Genomic DNA, 16,582 nt, shown 5'->3' on the forward strand with positions numbered 1-16,582 from the left:
TGACAAAGACCACCACCAGATGAAAATATAATACAGCTATGAAAAGAAAACCATCAATATGATCTGAATATTATCAATATGATATGCTGTCTTGGTTTGAAAAGACAGGTGTCCTCTAAGGAAAGCAGGAGCTGCTCCTGAAATGGAAAACGCCAATGCTCTCCCCTCCAAATTATTATAATTTTGAAATCTAGGGGCTCTCAGGTAAAGATATGGGAGTAGGAATAACAGTTCTTTATCAGGAAAAAATAAAAATTAAAAGAAAAATAAAAATGCAGTAATACAAAACAACACTAACAGAGTCAGAATATGACCTGAGAGTCAGAATATGTTGGTCAGGGTGTGGGTAGCAGTCTGATTAAATGGTGGCTGCAGTCCTCCTGCAGTGATAGATGTGGTTCTGTTGAAGCAGTGATCATGTTAGGAGGGTGCTGTTTTCCTCTGAAGGCCCAGTGGTGGTGTAGGTAGGCTTAGTCTTCCTCTGGGAATCCAGTGGAAAAGGCTGACTGTGGTGTTTCAAATCTCAGATTATATTCAGGTAGGAATGCCTGGCTCCTCCCCCTGGGTGGAGCATCTCACAATGTGATGATGTAATTTTATTAGTCATGCAGTGAGACTTAATGGCCCATTAACAGAAGATATTTTCCAGAGGGAGGATTGGTTGTGGAAGAGATAAAAAACTGCCCCACCTGGTTTTAAGTGGTGGCCCAATTGACAGAAGATAACTGCCCCACCTCTAACAGATGGCAATAGAATACACACCCCCAGCCACATCTTGCATTTCCAACCTAAGACATATGCTTATATAATCAATATGTTATGCTTGTAGCCTGCCTCGGTCTTGAAGCTTTCTTCATTTACCAAAACAAACTCTTCAGTATTAAAACAATTTCCTTCACCCCACCTTTTCTTTAAATAATATTTTATCTTCCTATACATTATTTCCGTCTCCCATTGTAGTTGTTCCCCTGGCCCCACCCTTTGTTCTGAAGCTAATTAGAAGGGTGAAGTTGTTTTTGAAATGCAACAATATTTACTTTGAGGTTCCTCTCCTCACATAGCATAGGAAGTTTGTCACATTCACTCTAAAGATACTAGCATTTCATTTCAGATTTTCCCAATAGAGCAGATAATTCTAATTTCCAATTACCCTTAGGAATTTTATGTTTCCTTCAAGTGGGCTAAGCTTATAAAATTGCAGGAATATCAGATGAAATAGCCAATAGTCATTGGCTTTGCTGGCAAAAACTGTGGGGTGAGGGATCAAATTTACTTTTTATTTAATTATTTATTGGCCATAATAAAGAGAAGTTGCAGCTTTTTAGAAACCTTAGGAGCACTAAGGTTAAACGTAAGGTTTAAACATTAACTTTAAATTAAATAATCACAGATCAAATTCTGGTGTCATTAAGTTGGTGCTTCTGAGGTAAACAAATACAGAACTCAGGTTCTACAGACAATTTTCTGAAACATCATGTAACAGCTGTGAACATTAAACATTCCACAGAGGTCTTTGCCTTGTGCATTTTTTATTTTTAAGTTAGTAGGAACTTACCTTAGAGATTTCTGCCAAAATTCCTCCCCTCTCCCCGAGTTCTTACTAAGGTACCAATATTCCATCAAAGGATGCCAATTTTACTCTCTCTCTCAGCTACAGAGTGGGTGTGTTCAGCCAGAATGCTTATGTACCAGTTGCGTAATGACTGTTGATTACAGTGGCTTCTTTTGTATCTCTATATGCTCCAGTAAGTCTGTAACCATCATTCCCTTTCATGTCTGTGCTGTTGTCATGCACATAACTTCCATGGTGTGCACAATTTCCATGTCTCACTAGCTAAGCTCTGCACTGAAATATTAATGCATATCTTGAAGAATTGTGTTAGAGTACATTTTACTAATCCAGTGGAACTTGCTATTTACTGTGTGCAGCTTTTATCTAGAGAAGAGGGGCTGACAATCCCAAGCTTTCAATGCCACAGATGGGCTGCAGTCCATATTTCTTTCTTCACTCTCCTCCTTTCTAGGACAGCACACTCCGTGTCACTCATATCCAGGTCAACATCCACCCATTTCTGAGGGGTCACTAAAAAGACTTCTCTGCTTCAATTAACACAGTCTCACTTGGACATCGTCACAAACAAGACTGAAAGTCAAATTAAATTTTACAGCAATAGCTTGGGTCCCTACCTAACTCAGCCTTGCTTGGGCAATTTTCTAATCTCTCTTCCTTAGAGTTCACCAGAGCTGTTAAGTTATTCATCTGCTCTAGGGACGACAACAACAGACCATGCCATTTGGTCCTATAAGCTGCATATCCTACTTTAAATTTGGAGGTAATTAGTAGTTAATTGCTTTGGAAAATAGTATGGTTGTCTGGTTTGTTTTCTGCTATTTCTTGGTGAGTCTAAGCCATACATACAAGAGATTCAAAGCCATCTTAAAACAGTCCTGCAGAAGACAATCTGATCTGCTGGATCAGTCCTCAAGAAAACATGTAAGTGTACAAACACCACACAGAGCGCAAATAGTGATATGATGAAAATCCCCTTCAATTTGATGACAATCTTTTCATTCTCTCAAAGATTTCCCGTGTTATAACATCAACATGAGTTGATGGGTATGCCTGTTGGCATAATTAATGATCTTATGGGTAATCAACCAATGTCCATTGCCATAATTAACTAGAAGGTGGGTTAGTTGTGTTGAAGTTACAGTGTGTGTATATATATGTGTATATATATATATATATATACACACATAAATATTAGATAGATAGCTAGACAGATAGATAGATACATAGATACATCTCATACTACACCCATGTAAGCACCTTGCAGAATCTTAATTCACAAGGATCACTCAATGGAAATCAGACTGACACAAATACTCGTACCTCACTGCACTCTTTGCCATTTAGAGCCATCTGTAATGCCACTATCCCAAGCAGGATACAAATTCTAGTATTCTAGTTTGTCAATTCAAATTCAATTTCAAGCTTTCTAGCTTGTTGTCAGGACTGTAACAAGAGACATGCTTTGCACATTATGAAGATGCTCATAAGTTATTACTGGTCTTAACACTTACTGAAAAACAGAGTATATAAAACCACCTGCAACATAATAATATAAAATTACATACGCATATATTTACACACACAGTGCGCCCAAACAATCTGTCATGTCCATATGAGTCTTAATATAAAAATGTATTTTGACTTGCCATGAATTTGAAAAGCAATGAATTTGATTAAATACAGAAGGCTTTTTCAATTGAGTAACACCAACTAACCCAAAAGTGAGATATTAAGTGGATCACTAGACAACCACAAGCACAGTCACAAACAAGTAGGTGAATTTCAAAGAAAAATATCAAACCTCTTAAAGAAGAAAAATTGTTCCAATTGTCTTCAAATCTTGATCTACGGTCTGTAAGCATGTGAAAGCACTTGATTAAACAGATATTGTAATTTGATGAGAACATAGTTTCTATCATTAACCAGCTCAATGAAATAGTCCTGGACTTATTTACTATAAGCCGATTAACAAATGAATGAAACAAATGTTAATACAATTTACAATTTACATTTAAAAATGTATAATATCTTACAAATAAGACAAGAAGATGAATTGTATTCTTTATTACACTCAGCTTGCACACAGTATCATGGTAAGCATTTCTCTGCTCACAATAGTTAACAGCACATACCAATATAATGTGGCACCTCTAGCTAACACTTATACATGTTTTAAAGTAAGAAAGTACCAAAGGAAGAAAGCAAAACTCAAATATAGGTAAAGCATCATGGAAAAAGGTTTCAAGAAAAAAAAACCTAAGACAGGAGAACTAAAATTCTACAAGAACTCCTATTTGCATCACTCCAACATATGTATTTCCAAAACAAACACATTCATAGCTACATTAGATGAACAAAAAGACACTCAATTCATTCAAAGAACCACTAATTGCTTTAAGTTCAAAAATTAGTTTATGGAATGCTTTGTATTGCATGTAAAGCCTCACTAGCAGCTAAACCTAAACTAGGTAACTTAACTATCAACTGGAGATGAGGGGAATTTAATCAAAAGACATCTGTACAGTGCTTCAACTTTTCACATATATTTCACCCATCACATCAATGTTCTAAGAGCTGTGAAATTATACTTTCTGATTTAAAATTACTCAAATCTCCCAAATCTGGTCTCCAGTTTTTTTTCCTTGCCAGGAAGTCTAGAGATTCAGGAGGTTCAGAGCTCTCTGTTCTACACTAAAAATTATTCAATCACAACACAACAAAGATAAATAATAATTTTTAAAAGGAAACGAAAATAAAAGAAAATTTTAACATCTATTTTATATATATAAAATATAACGTAAAAATAATAAAATAGAAATCCACTTGTAAAGACAGAAATTACATCCTTTTGACAGCTTGTTTACTGTTAGAACCCTGTTGCACAGGGAATATTTCTCTGTCTGTCCTGAGAAGTCCTGATCCCCAGGAGAATACTGCTTTTAACCTTCATCCATGGAGAAAGCTTCCAAGACTTTGGGATTATTTGAAATCTACAAGTGTGTGAAATAGATAGTAGTATAGTTTATCACAGAGTGAAAAACTTGGAGCTTTGGGTTTTTAGTATGGAGGTAGACAGAAGACAAGATGGAGGATTTTGGGCGTTGTCTGATTGCTTTCTTGTTCTTCATCTGCTCCATTTTCTGCAGTATAGAATATTAATCCCGATGTTTCCGGGTGTGTCGTGCCTGGTTTGTCTAGCTCTTGCTGCTGGACCAAAGGCGGCAGCTGTGGTGTTTCACCCCAGAGATACCTTTGGCCGGCTGGATGCTGCAGCTAGGCACTCGGAACAAATCCAGGCAAAGTAGGAACTCAGTTTACCTCTGGTGGAAAAGGTTCAGGCGACGGTGAAAAGAAAAGAGCGGATTCTATCGTAGAGTCTTAATCCAGAGTTTTATTTTAGGATGGTAGACCTCTGAACGCGGTAACAGCTCGCAATAGAACGCCAGGCCACATGGTCTCGTGTCCTTTTAAGCCCCAGGGACAGGGGGAGGGGAAGGGACAGGTGAGGGCCAACCAGGTGGGAGGAGGGGAAGGCTCAACGGATATAGACGCTTGGACAGGCCAATGAGCCCAGACCTGAAGGGCATCTTTTGAACTTCTGCCAACCACACTACGCCTCTGCTGGAATGTTAAGATTGATGGACAGCTCTCAGCAGGAGGGCAAAAGCGGGAGGGGGAAGGTTGGCACACCTGAGAGGTTGGGATAGGTGAAACAGGAAATCACACTGCAACACTGCAGTGTTGGTAGCACAGAGTGATTGGTTAGAAAGAACCGCAATGCAGATGTTGCATTAACAGACAAATAATTAGTTATTGGTAGAAAGATAGAAATAAACTACATTCTAAGAGTTAATTGGACAAGATAGCTTTAAAAGACCTTGAACCGGTGTGCCTTGTGACTTTTGGTGCCTTCTCTTTGTATGCTAAGTCTGAGATGTAGACAGTGTGCTGAACCTTTGAAAAGAAAAAAATAAACTGCAACCTGAAGACCAAAAAAACCAAAAGTCCCATTCATCTGTCAATACTGGCACAGAATATTTAGGGGTCTCCCCATCAGGGGGACCCTCGGGGGTGGGGGTTTCTACATTTACAAATAAGGTAAAATAGTGAACATTCAACATTTAGGGTAAGCAGCTTTAAAAAAATCAAAAGGCTCCTGTAACTCTAGTGGCCTTTTGCTAACCATGTAAATGTGCAAGATTATTATGTATTATTTGCTTAGCCGTGAATTAAATCATACTGTACTTCAGGGAAAATCAAACCAGAACATTCAAGTTTGAGGTAGTGCTGAAGAGACACTGGGAGTTGTGCAGTCCTGGGCATACTGCAATATATGCAGGTACTGTCAAAATCAATCCACAGCTTTTTGTCCTTACTTCATAATAAGAATCTGTATCAAAGACAAACATGCTTACCATGCAGAAGAAGAGCGAGGAGCTTCCCCTCCTTCAACTCTCTTTCCTTTCTGACACTGCTTTTGTAAAAAAACTGTAACTGAGAATGCTTTACTGGGACAGAATGAAGTATGAAAGGATAAAGGGACACCATTCAAAGGCACCTTTCATTCAAACGTTCATTGTTCACAGTAAGTTTTTACGCACCACATTTACAAGACACACCCCCAAAATGACTACCACATACGACTAAAAACCTACACAACACTCACTCACAGCTTTTTTATCCAAAACTGACTTTGATATAGACACAGATGTATCATAGACATGAATGTATTTGAATGGGGAGTGTGTTGGAAGGAAGTGGCATTTAAAAGACACATCAATATGGCCCTTTAGGACATGGTTTAGTGTTATACTTGGACGTGATGGGCTAGCACTTGGACACAATGATGTCAGAGGTCTTTACCAGTCTAAATCATTCTATGAATCAAAGTTCTGATTCTCTCCTGATACAGTACTTTTTACACTGAAGCTGATCAAGAGGGTCTTTAGGCAGTTCCTTCACTAAACAGTCTTCCTTCCAAAAAATTTCTGCTAATTTGAAAACAACTAAATTCTAAGAACTTTGGAATCAACCTCCAGAAGGACAGACTAATTTTTTTTTTTAATGCATACATAATTACCATTCCTATGATGCTAGCTATAATGCTGAATATATAGCTTTTCTATGGTGCAGTCTGTACCATAGCTCCAAAAATGGCCACATTCCTTCCACATCCTCTCACACTTCCCTCTCAAACCCTCAGAGGGATCCTAATGTGTCTGAAGAATATGGAAGGGTGGAGATGGGAGAAGGAGATTCAACTAGAACCTGAAGTTGGTGCAAACACCTCTAACTGAAAGCAGCAACCACTTTTTAGATGAACAGACAATAACATTCTCATTCTGGGAAGTAAACCATGCATAAAGCAAGTAAAGAAACTGTTTGATTAATGTAGAATAACAGGAGTCAAACATTAACCAGGCGGAACCAGGGGATCAAAAGCCCTATCCCTGGATAACCTGCAGAAAAGACATATTAAGCTTTCCCAATTTTATCACAGGTATCCCCATGGAGAAGATGAAAGGATGGGCAATTCTACAAGGGAGAAGAGTGAGGGAACACACCAGTAAGGTGCAGGCAGGAATGCCGCGGGCAGAAAGTCTCTAGTCTGTGTTATCCAGGAGATCTTTATTCTTTCAGTGAGTGATTAGACTGAAGGACTAAGGATTAGACAGAGCATAATGCAAATAGAAAAATTAAAGGAAACAGACAACTGCTCTTGTGATTTTTTTTGCAAATTAACATAGAATATCCTTCATGCCTCAGAGAGCAAGGGTCACACACTTCCTCATTTGTAGACTGAATTCCAGAGCCAAGTGTTATCCACCATGCAAATGTCACTCATATGTCCCCTCAAGATCCTCGGCAGGCACTGCCTTATTCTGTCTGAATAGCATAGTAGTAAAAGCACATGATTATACAAGTCCAATTACCTACTACAGAACCCTATTCCCTGACAGTAGCAGGGAACCTAACTGTACAAAGGAAGGAAATAAACCAAAGGTAACTTAGTCCGAGGGGAATTACCAGAAACATGTATTCCTAGAAACTTTAACATTAATATAAAACTAATTTTCTTAACAAAGCAAGAAAGTAAAAACCACATCATATATTACTCACCTCTGTAGGAAATTCCTTGGCTATCAATGACTTGTTTGCAGAATCCACAGATACTGGATTTCTTAAAAGACTTATTTTTGAAGGTGTGAGACCTTGAAGCTGTTTCTTGATGCTGGAAGCAAGGAGAATAACAACAGACCTTCATTCAGCTTTTGAGTCAGAATTTTAAGGGAAATATAAATAATTTTAAAATAAAAATAACAGTGGTGTTATATATAGTGGTGTATATATATAAAATAATTTAACAGTATACTTTTGTATATAATACAATTTAACAGTAATGTTATATTTAGCAGTATAATAGTAGTAACATGAAAGTGCTCTCAGTCGCTCTCTCATCCTTGCTCTTCAACTCTCAAGTGTGGGAGACAACAAAATGTGAGGAATCTCTTCCATATCAGCACATGGCCACTGCAATTAATTTTTTATCATAATTTCACAATTCCCTCTATAACTTATCTTTTAAGTGGAAATGCACAATAATGTCTATGATATGACCAACAGTCTTCTGACCTAAGGTCTTATCTACATAAAAACTAGCATTGGTTCAGTTTAAACTGATTAAAAATATCATTAGTACTGCCCTATCACAGCAGCCAATTTAACCAAAGCCTTAAAACCCCTTTGTCTCTTTCCTGTACAACAAACATACACTAGTTTAAAGTAGCACTATTTCCACAGTAGCTGAAATATCATATCGTAATATAATGCAATTATTACATTTCTAACTGGGGACAGAATTCAAAAAGTCAATACCATATTTGTAACATGTATTTTATGGCTTCTATAACTTAGGAAACATTTAGGTAGAAAAACAGAGAAGGCTACCAAAAGCCTTTGACAGCTGTTATCTTTTTTACAAGGTGCAGAACAACATTCATATTCATTGGCAGACTTTTTGGAAATATCAGTCACCTATTCAGAAATAAATGTACATGTCACCAGACCATGAAAACCTCCCAGCACTTTTCACGTTTCTTCATTTTCATTTCACATTTGCACCTTACTGCCCTTAAAATACTGCAAACAAGTGTGCATTCAACACTAACACCTGTGCTGAGCTTTAGCCTCACAAGTGTCTAGAAGCAGAAAGCTGTCCCATGGCTGTACCATTGTAACACCAGACTTCCACCCGTATGTTGGTTGAGAGAGTTTCCCAGCATGGCGCAATGCCTAAGGTAACATGATAAAGAGGTATCACAAGATTTCTTTCTGGCTTTAAGCAACTTACCATGGCTCTAGGTGAAAGGCTCATTGACTCCAAAAATAACTTCAACACAACTACATGACAGGCACAACAACAGTAATAAAATCAATTACACTTTTCACATACAGCCTCCACATGGGCCTATCCAAAACTCCACAGAAGCCCCGAGGAGCAGAGATTGCAACAACTGACCACACTGAGCAGTGTGGGGGCTCAGAGGCTATCCCCACTGGGGGTTCACAGTCAGCTTGATCTTAAGAATAGCTTCAGGAAATATTATTGGTCTTACCCACAGTGCAAAGCCAAGATAATTCACTTACATCCATAAACAATAAATTAGAGACTACAGGAATAAACTTTCAGGAAAATCTTTCCCATGATAAGGTATATTAATCAGAAGAAATTAGTGAGAGAAATAACCTACTAGTCTACATCCTTGGAAGTCTAGAAGAGAAGTTGAAACATTTGAGAAATAAAACTGAATTGTATACAGTGCTTAATAATGTATTGGGTTTGCATGGCCAGGTTTTGGTGGGCAGGGTGACTACAGCAGTGGCTTCTATGAGAAATTGATAGAAGTTTCCTCCATTTCCAGCACAGCCAATACCAGCCAGCTCCAAGACAGCCACTGCTGGTCAAGGCTGGACCAATCAGAAATGGTTTGTAATGCCTTTATGATAACATTTTTAAGAAGAAAAAAGTTATTGTGCAGATATAATTTTGGCCAGAGAAGAGCAGGGTGAGAATGCGTAAGAGGAACCACTCTGCAAACACCAAGGTCAGTAGAGACGGAGGGGGCGGAGGTGCTCCAAGCATGGGAGCTGAGTTCCTCTGCAGTCTGTGGTAAAGACCATGGTGAAGCAGCTGTACCTCTGCAGGCCACGGAGGAACACAGGGGTGTAGAAATCCACCTGCAGCCCATGGAGGAGACCCACGCTGGAGCAGGTAGATGCCTGAGAGGAGGCTGTAAACCTATGAGAGGCCTGTGCTAGAACAGACTGCTGGCAGGGACCTGCAGACCCTTGCAGAGGAAGGAGCAGGGAGCAGGTTTCCTAGTAAGACTTGTGATACTATGGAGGACCCACACTGGGGCAGGCTGTTCTCAAAGGACCTGTGGAACAGTGACCCACATTGCAGCAGTTTATGCAGAACCGCAGCCTATGGGATTGATTCATTTTGGTGAAGTTTGTGGAGCACCGCCTTCCATAGGAGGGACCTCATGCTGGAGGCAGGGGAAACTCCTCTCCCTGAGCAGCAGCAGAAACAACTCATCAATTGATGTGCATCCCCATTCCCCATCTCCCTGCACCGCTGGGGGGGAGGAGGTAGAGCTGGGGAAAACGTAGGGGTGGGGAAAGGTATTTTTAAGGTCTAATTTAATTTTTCATTAGCCTGCTCTCATTTTGTTAACAACAAATTCAATTAATATCTCTAATGTGAGCCTAGTTTGCCCACAATGGCATTTGGTGAGTCACCTGGCTCTGTCCTTATCTCAACTCTTGAGCCCTTCCCTGTCCAGTAGCAGAGAAAAGTGATAGAGAAGCTTTGGTGAGTGCCTGTCATCCAGTCAGGATCAACCCACTATAGTCTTTTTGGTGCCAGAACTCAGGAAGGGGCCTGCTGTGGTTTAAGCCCAGATGGAAATTAACAGCTGCTGAGTCAGCTCCCCTCTTTCTTCCCCCTCCACCCCGCATGGAATGTTAAACTTGTACATTGAGATAAGAACAATTTATTATTAATTATTATTGTATTGTACTTAATTTTCAATGGTAAATAATAATGATAATAAAAAGGAAACAGTAAGCGATGCACAATGCAATTGCTCACTACCTGCTGACTGATGCCAGACCACCTCCTCCTGAATGCAGACTGGCCACCCTTTCAGTAATTCATCCCAGTTTATATATATATAGGGCATGATGTTTTATGGTGTGGCATATCTATTTGGTCAGCTCAGGTCACCTGTCCCATCTACACTCCCTCCCAGATTGTTTTGCTCGCCTTCTCACCAGCAGAGCGTGAGACAAGGAGGAGAAAAAAGTTTTTGACTTAGTTATAAACACAACTTGGCAAAACACAAAACATCAGTTTGTTACCAACACCATTTCATTCCAAATCCAACACAGCACTGTAACAGCTACTGAGAAGAAATTAACTCTACCCTAGCTAAAACCAGGGTAATTAGACACTTTGATCACTCTTTGTAGAAATCAAAGGCACAAATTCCCCTGTATGACATTTGCAGCATGTTACTTCAGGTTAAATTGGATGATGGTGTCAGAAGTATGATTAATATCAAAAATAAACAATAAAGAAAAAGAATAGCTGAACTCCAGAATTACATAGGAACATAGCTGATGGCAAACAGATCAAAGTTTATTGTTTTGAAAAATCTCTGTCATGACTGGGTTTTTTGCCTTTGAAACTACAGGAGATGCTTTTAAGGAGACAGGGGTCTAGGAGGAAGAAAAAATGCCATTACACGCAGGTTACTTCTCTAATCCAAGACAAGGAGGTTCTGTACTGGGTTTGGGCATTTTTCGCAAAGAGCTGGGAGTCCCTCATTTCCATAGCCTCTCCTACATATATATTTTAAAAAGAGAGAAAAAAAGGGGGGGAAAAAAGCGATCTCCACTGGTTGCTGCAGTTTCTCTTTGTAAACTTCTAAACAAAAAATCCACAATTCTCATTTTAGATTTATCTTCCCTTCTTCCCTACAAAGTTCTACTTTTGGGACATGTCTGTGATGCTCTCTAAAAATGAGCTTAGCAGAACTTGCACTATTGAAGAAATTAATGGATAAACTTCACTGTAAATTTATTCTGTTGCTAGGCCTGCTTCTCCTTATTTCCTACCTAACAAACACTTCTTCGCAAACCCTGGCACCTGCACTCTTACAAAGAAAGACAATTACCATAACTCACAGTTTATATACTGAAGTTTAGTTTAAGAAGGTCTTGACATTAGTTGATCAACTAGTCAACCTGTCCATTTAATTTATAACATAAACATCAAATGCAATTTTTCTCTGTGGTATTTAGGAAATATTCTGCACTGCAGTCTTGGCATTTGTATTTTAACATGTGCATGTTTTGTTCCCTGTTGTTCATTTTAGGCCACTGTGGGCTCTCCAAGCAATTCAGTACCCACAACTTACAGTCTCCTTATACAAGAACTCATCATAACCTACTCTGAAATCTACAGAAGCCTAGACAAAGTTTTTTTTGTTGTCACCTGGTAAAGCTTTAGTGGAGAATCACAAAGAAAGACATCAAGGAAAAAGAAAGAAAAATATATAAAAAGAAGGGGGGCCGGGGGGGGACAGAGTAGGGGGAGGGGAAGGGAACTGAAGGTAAGGCAAAGCAAATACACCAAACAGTAAGCAATGCTGCTTTCATGAGGCTCAAGATTGGAATCCAAAGTACTCATAATTGTTAGGAGCAAAAACTGGAAGAAAACAATGCAGAACCACAGGCTCCAGACTCAGGTTTTGCCGAAAGAAAAGGCTGTAATTACATGTGGTCTCAATTGATAGCATTATAACAATTACTCTGGAAGTATTTTGCTATGTTGCGCTCCCTTTGGCACGCAGAAATCTAATGAAGCTGGAAATCTGTCCCAGGCTTACATCAATGTAACTTTGAGAACTGTGTAAAAACTTACAGATGCATCCTTAGCTGTCCTCATCAGCTGATGAATTTCAAATACTACTAATGACAGAGCAATTTCATTAGGTAGCTACCGGCTAAACATTATCAGATACAAAATTCACAGCAACTCTGTCAAAGGCAGTTTACACAAAAAACTCTCAAGACTGAAATTAAGCCAATATAGAATAAAACAGTCAAAATCCACAACTTTGTTTTTGGCAATACCAGTGCAGCAATTCCTTCTTAACAGAGACTTAGCACTGGTTCATTACACCCATGGAGTAGGTATTCCTAATATTATTCCCAAATATCATATCACAACATAACAGTTAATGTTTCAATGAATAACAGACCTTAGCAACATTAGTTTATTTCAGCTTCATGTTTCCAACATGCAAACTGCAACTGTAATAACAGTTCATTCTTTAAAGAGGCAGTCAGAGGGTTTAGATTATTTTATTAAATAATCAAGGAAATATTTTTAAATTAAACCTTTTCAAATAATCTTCACAAAAACTATATAACTATAGTTATATTCACACACATACATGCTCCATTAAAAACAAACCAAAAAAAGGCACTTAGCTGAACAGAATTGGTTCCCTAAAAAGTCATCCAGGCAGTGACTAATTTATACTTATGAGAAAATTTTCAAAAACCTAATCAAAAATGATTAGACTTTTGAAATGAATTAATTTATTTCAGGTGTTTCTCTGTATTGATGAGATAGAGAAATAATGTGCAAACAGGTTTTGGCTATCTCCAAAACTTGTAAAAATCCATGTCACATTCCAGCTAAAAGAAAATTATAAATATACATAAAAAGCCCTATTAACTCTCCCTATGGCAGACTCTAGTCCTACTGAATTTTACATGGCCTCTTAGCATAACTGCAGAATCATATTAAAAAAATATGTTTTGTTCACTTCCCACCTGTGGTCATACAAATTCCTTTTCCTTATCCTCTAACTTACCAACCTATACTGCAATTTCCTAGGACTCTCCTTGTGCATTCTTCTACTCTCCAAGGTAGCTTTAAATCCACTGAATTATATAATGGTTACAACTATTATTTTAAATACATGGAGGGAGGGGCTAGCAATGTATTATTAGCAGAATCGGTATTCCACCACCTTTCATAGGCTAAAGAAATGTCCATAGATGTTTCCAAAAGAAAGGTTCAGACAAGAGATGACTGAAAGAAGTCTTCATGAAAAGTCTCAGCCCCAGTACAAAAAACGAAACCTTTGCAAAACTAAGCTATATAAATAAACCATATTACTAACAGAAAAACAGCACACCAAACAGAGGAATGTCATCTCTCAGCCCTTTCTGTTAAGTTTGCTCATTGTTACTTCTCCACTTCCTCTCTTCCTTCTTACTTGAATGCACCACAGAAGCTGCATGATTTCTGCCCAGTTACTTAAAAATCCCAGGGGAAAATCAAAGAATAAAATCTCTTCAGGCTACCTACACTTTCCCATAACCAGCATTCCTCAAGCAAATACTGATGAGATAGAGCTTCCCAGAATGCAACAGTTGGTATTATACTGATGAAACAAAATAGCTTTGAGTTTCTCTACTCTCCACGCAGTAAAAGAGGATATTTTAACTTTCCTCTTCCTGAACCGGTACTCCACATTTGCTGATTTCATTTCCAGAAAAATATTTAAGAATGCCTACTGTGCATACAGACCAAGTAATATATTGTCCATCTCCCCTCTAAACCTGGCTTTTAGAACAGGACTGACCACAACTTCTTGGTGAATAAAAGAAGTGATTATGTCAAAAGTCTCACACGAGGATAATATGAATATACAATTAAGAACTCCCAGAAATAGCAAAGAGCAAAGCATATGAGATTCCTTAAAGCTCTCATATAAGAATCTCTTGGAAAACATATTATTGCTTCAAAAGTAGCACTGTATTTTAACCAAATGACATCAACTAAACCTAACCTGCACATTTAAGTACATCCACAAGTACCACCAGTGAATATATAAATATTGTAGAACCTATGCTACATGACAAGAATATGGGATGATGGCAAAAGAATTAGAGCACCAAAGTATTTTTACACTGGCTGAAATAAGTCATTTCTGGCTGTATATATATGTATGTATGTTTGTATGTATGTATGTATGTATAAAAATACGGTTTTATTTTCACACAGACATCCTAAAATGTACACAAATGGCTAGTTATAGTACTAACACTATTACTAACTTAAGAGGAATTTCAAAGACAATGGAGTCTTTGTTATAGATAACCCATTTTCTCCTCATTCATTCAAGGTGTTTCACAGAAAGATAAACAAGTAGACCAAGCTAGAGAAGAGAGCTATGACTTAGGATCATACAACCTGAACCAGCAATACATCTTCAAGTGGAGTCTGCTCCTGACTTGCGATTCAAGTGACAGCACATGGAGAATTTAGTGAGGAAAAAAATGTCTCACCAAAACAGCTGAGTAAAGTTCATGTCAAAAAGAAAAAAATCATGTTATTCAGTAGCACAAAATTGCCTTACTATACAAGCATAAGGGGCCAAAAAAGTAACATAAAATGACAGAAAGTACTTTTATCCCAGCTTGCTGAAAATACTTCATGTTACAATTTCAAGCAGCAGAGGCCTTTGTAGTTTCTGAGACTAAAGACAGGTCTTCATTATTTTAATAAAAATTAGAAAAAAAAATAGAAATTCTGCACAGGTACTAGGGTTTCTATACACTTTTCAAAAAACAAACAAATAAATAAACCCAACCAAAAAAGCCCCTAAAAAGCAGGCTCCAAATGACCTTACAATCCATACAGATTTAAAAAAAAAGGTCAGAGGTGAAAAGCACGAGCACTCAATGTTTATTCAGTGTATCAACAGCCAATTGCAAAAAACATGGCTCAAAATATAAACTTTGCCTAACTGGGTTAGCACAACATCCACCTCCTTCACACAAGTACTTCATTGTTGTTTCAGAGAGACACTATTCAAGCAGAGCAAGCCAGCCCTGTGCCTTCTGTGTCCCACTCCCTTCATGCTCCTGCATGTACATGAGAAGGTCTAGAAGGTCTATCACAGACCCATCCTTCCCATTTATGCTAATGGATACATTTCCCACTAGTTCTGTCAAATTCTTGCTTTGAACATGCTGGTACTGTCTGCCCCACAATATTCTGCAGCAGAATGCTCCAAAAAGTCATACTCTCCTTTGTTTAAAGTATCTTTATTTGTTCGCTTTAAAGTAAACTCCCACTGTGTCTGACACTTACTAGTTTCTGCATTGTGGGACTGCGTAACTTGCCCCATGTTTTTGGAAAACCAAAGTGAAGAGTCCCCATCTTTTCAGTCCCTTCCCAAAAAGCAACTCTTCCATCCCCTTGACCATTTTCATAACCCTACCACATGCTTTTATACAGGCTGGGATCTGACATATACTTCAAAGTTTCAAGTTAACAATCCAAAAGAATAAATTTGCTCCACAGCCTATTTATACAGCCTAGTACTCTAGATCTAGATTTCCAGACATAGCTGCTTCTAATTCCTGCTGTCAGAATAAAAAAAACACCTTGGTAGCTGAAAGGAAAATTGTATTGGCCATCACACACAAAGCTTTTCACCTCAGCTCTCTCACTTCCAGCTCTGAACTAACAAGTTAAAAGCCAGACAGACACAAGGCAGTGCAAGATGCAACAGAGAAGCAGCAGAACAAACCTAGTTTCACATTGGGTTCTAGAACATGGGTCCGGAGCCTTAGCTATCCTATCAGGTGACCTGTCCAGAGAGAGCCATGACTAAACGTAACAACAACTTCACTGCTCACTAACAAGAGAGTGGATCTATGTCTCATGTACTATTCTTTCATGCACATTTGTCCTTTGTAGACAGTTCACCTCAGAGGAGGCCCTTTATCTAGACCATCTAGGTCCTTCATCAATTGCAGGTGCTCTTCTCAAAATTTTCAGTTCTTGAGACGAAACACTATCAGCTTTCTTTGAAAAACGATTTCTACAGGATGCAAACATAACGTAAGAGAATA

The 16,582-nt window shown here is 38.4% G+C and overlaps 1 protein-coding gene across 1 annotated transcript in view; it reads right to left on the bottom strand.

Moving 5' to 3' along the window:
- Positions 1-16,582, bottom strand: part of TNS3 (tensin 3) — a 213,040-nt gene that overhangs the window by 177,056 nt on the left and 19,402 nt on the right. Inside the window, exon 3 of the mRNA XM_036398155.2 lies at positions 7,694-7,805. The gene's annotated coding sequence lies outside the window, so the exon portion shown is untranslated. The remainder of the gene's footprint in view (positions 1-7,693; positions 7,806-16,582) is intronic.

The sequence above is a fragment of the Molothrus ater genome, chromosome 1, assembly GCF_012460135.2.
Source record: "Molothrus ater isolate BHLD 08-10-18 breed brown headed cowbird chromosome 1, BPBGC_Mater_1.1, whole genome shotgun sequence".
Classification (NCBI taxonomy): domain Eukaryota; kingdom Metazoa; phylum Chordata; class Aves; order Passeriformes; family Icteridae; genus Molothrus; species Molothrus ater.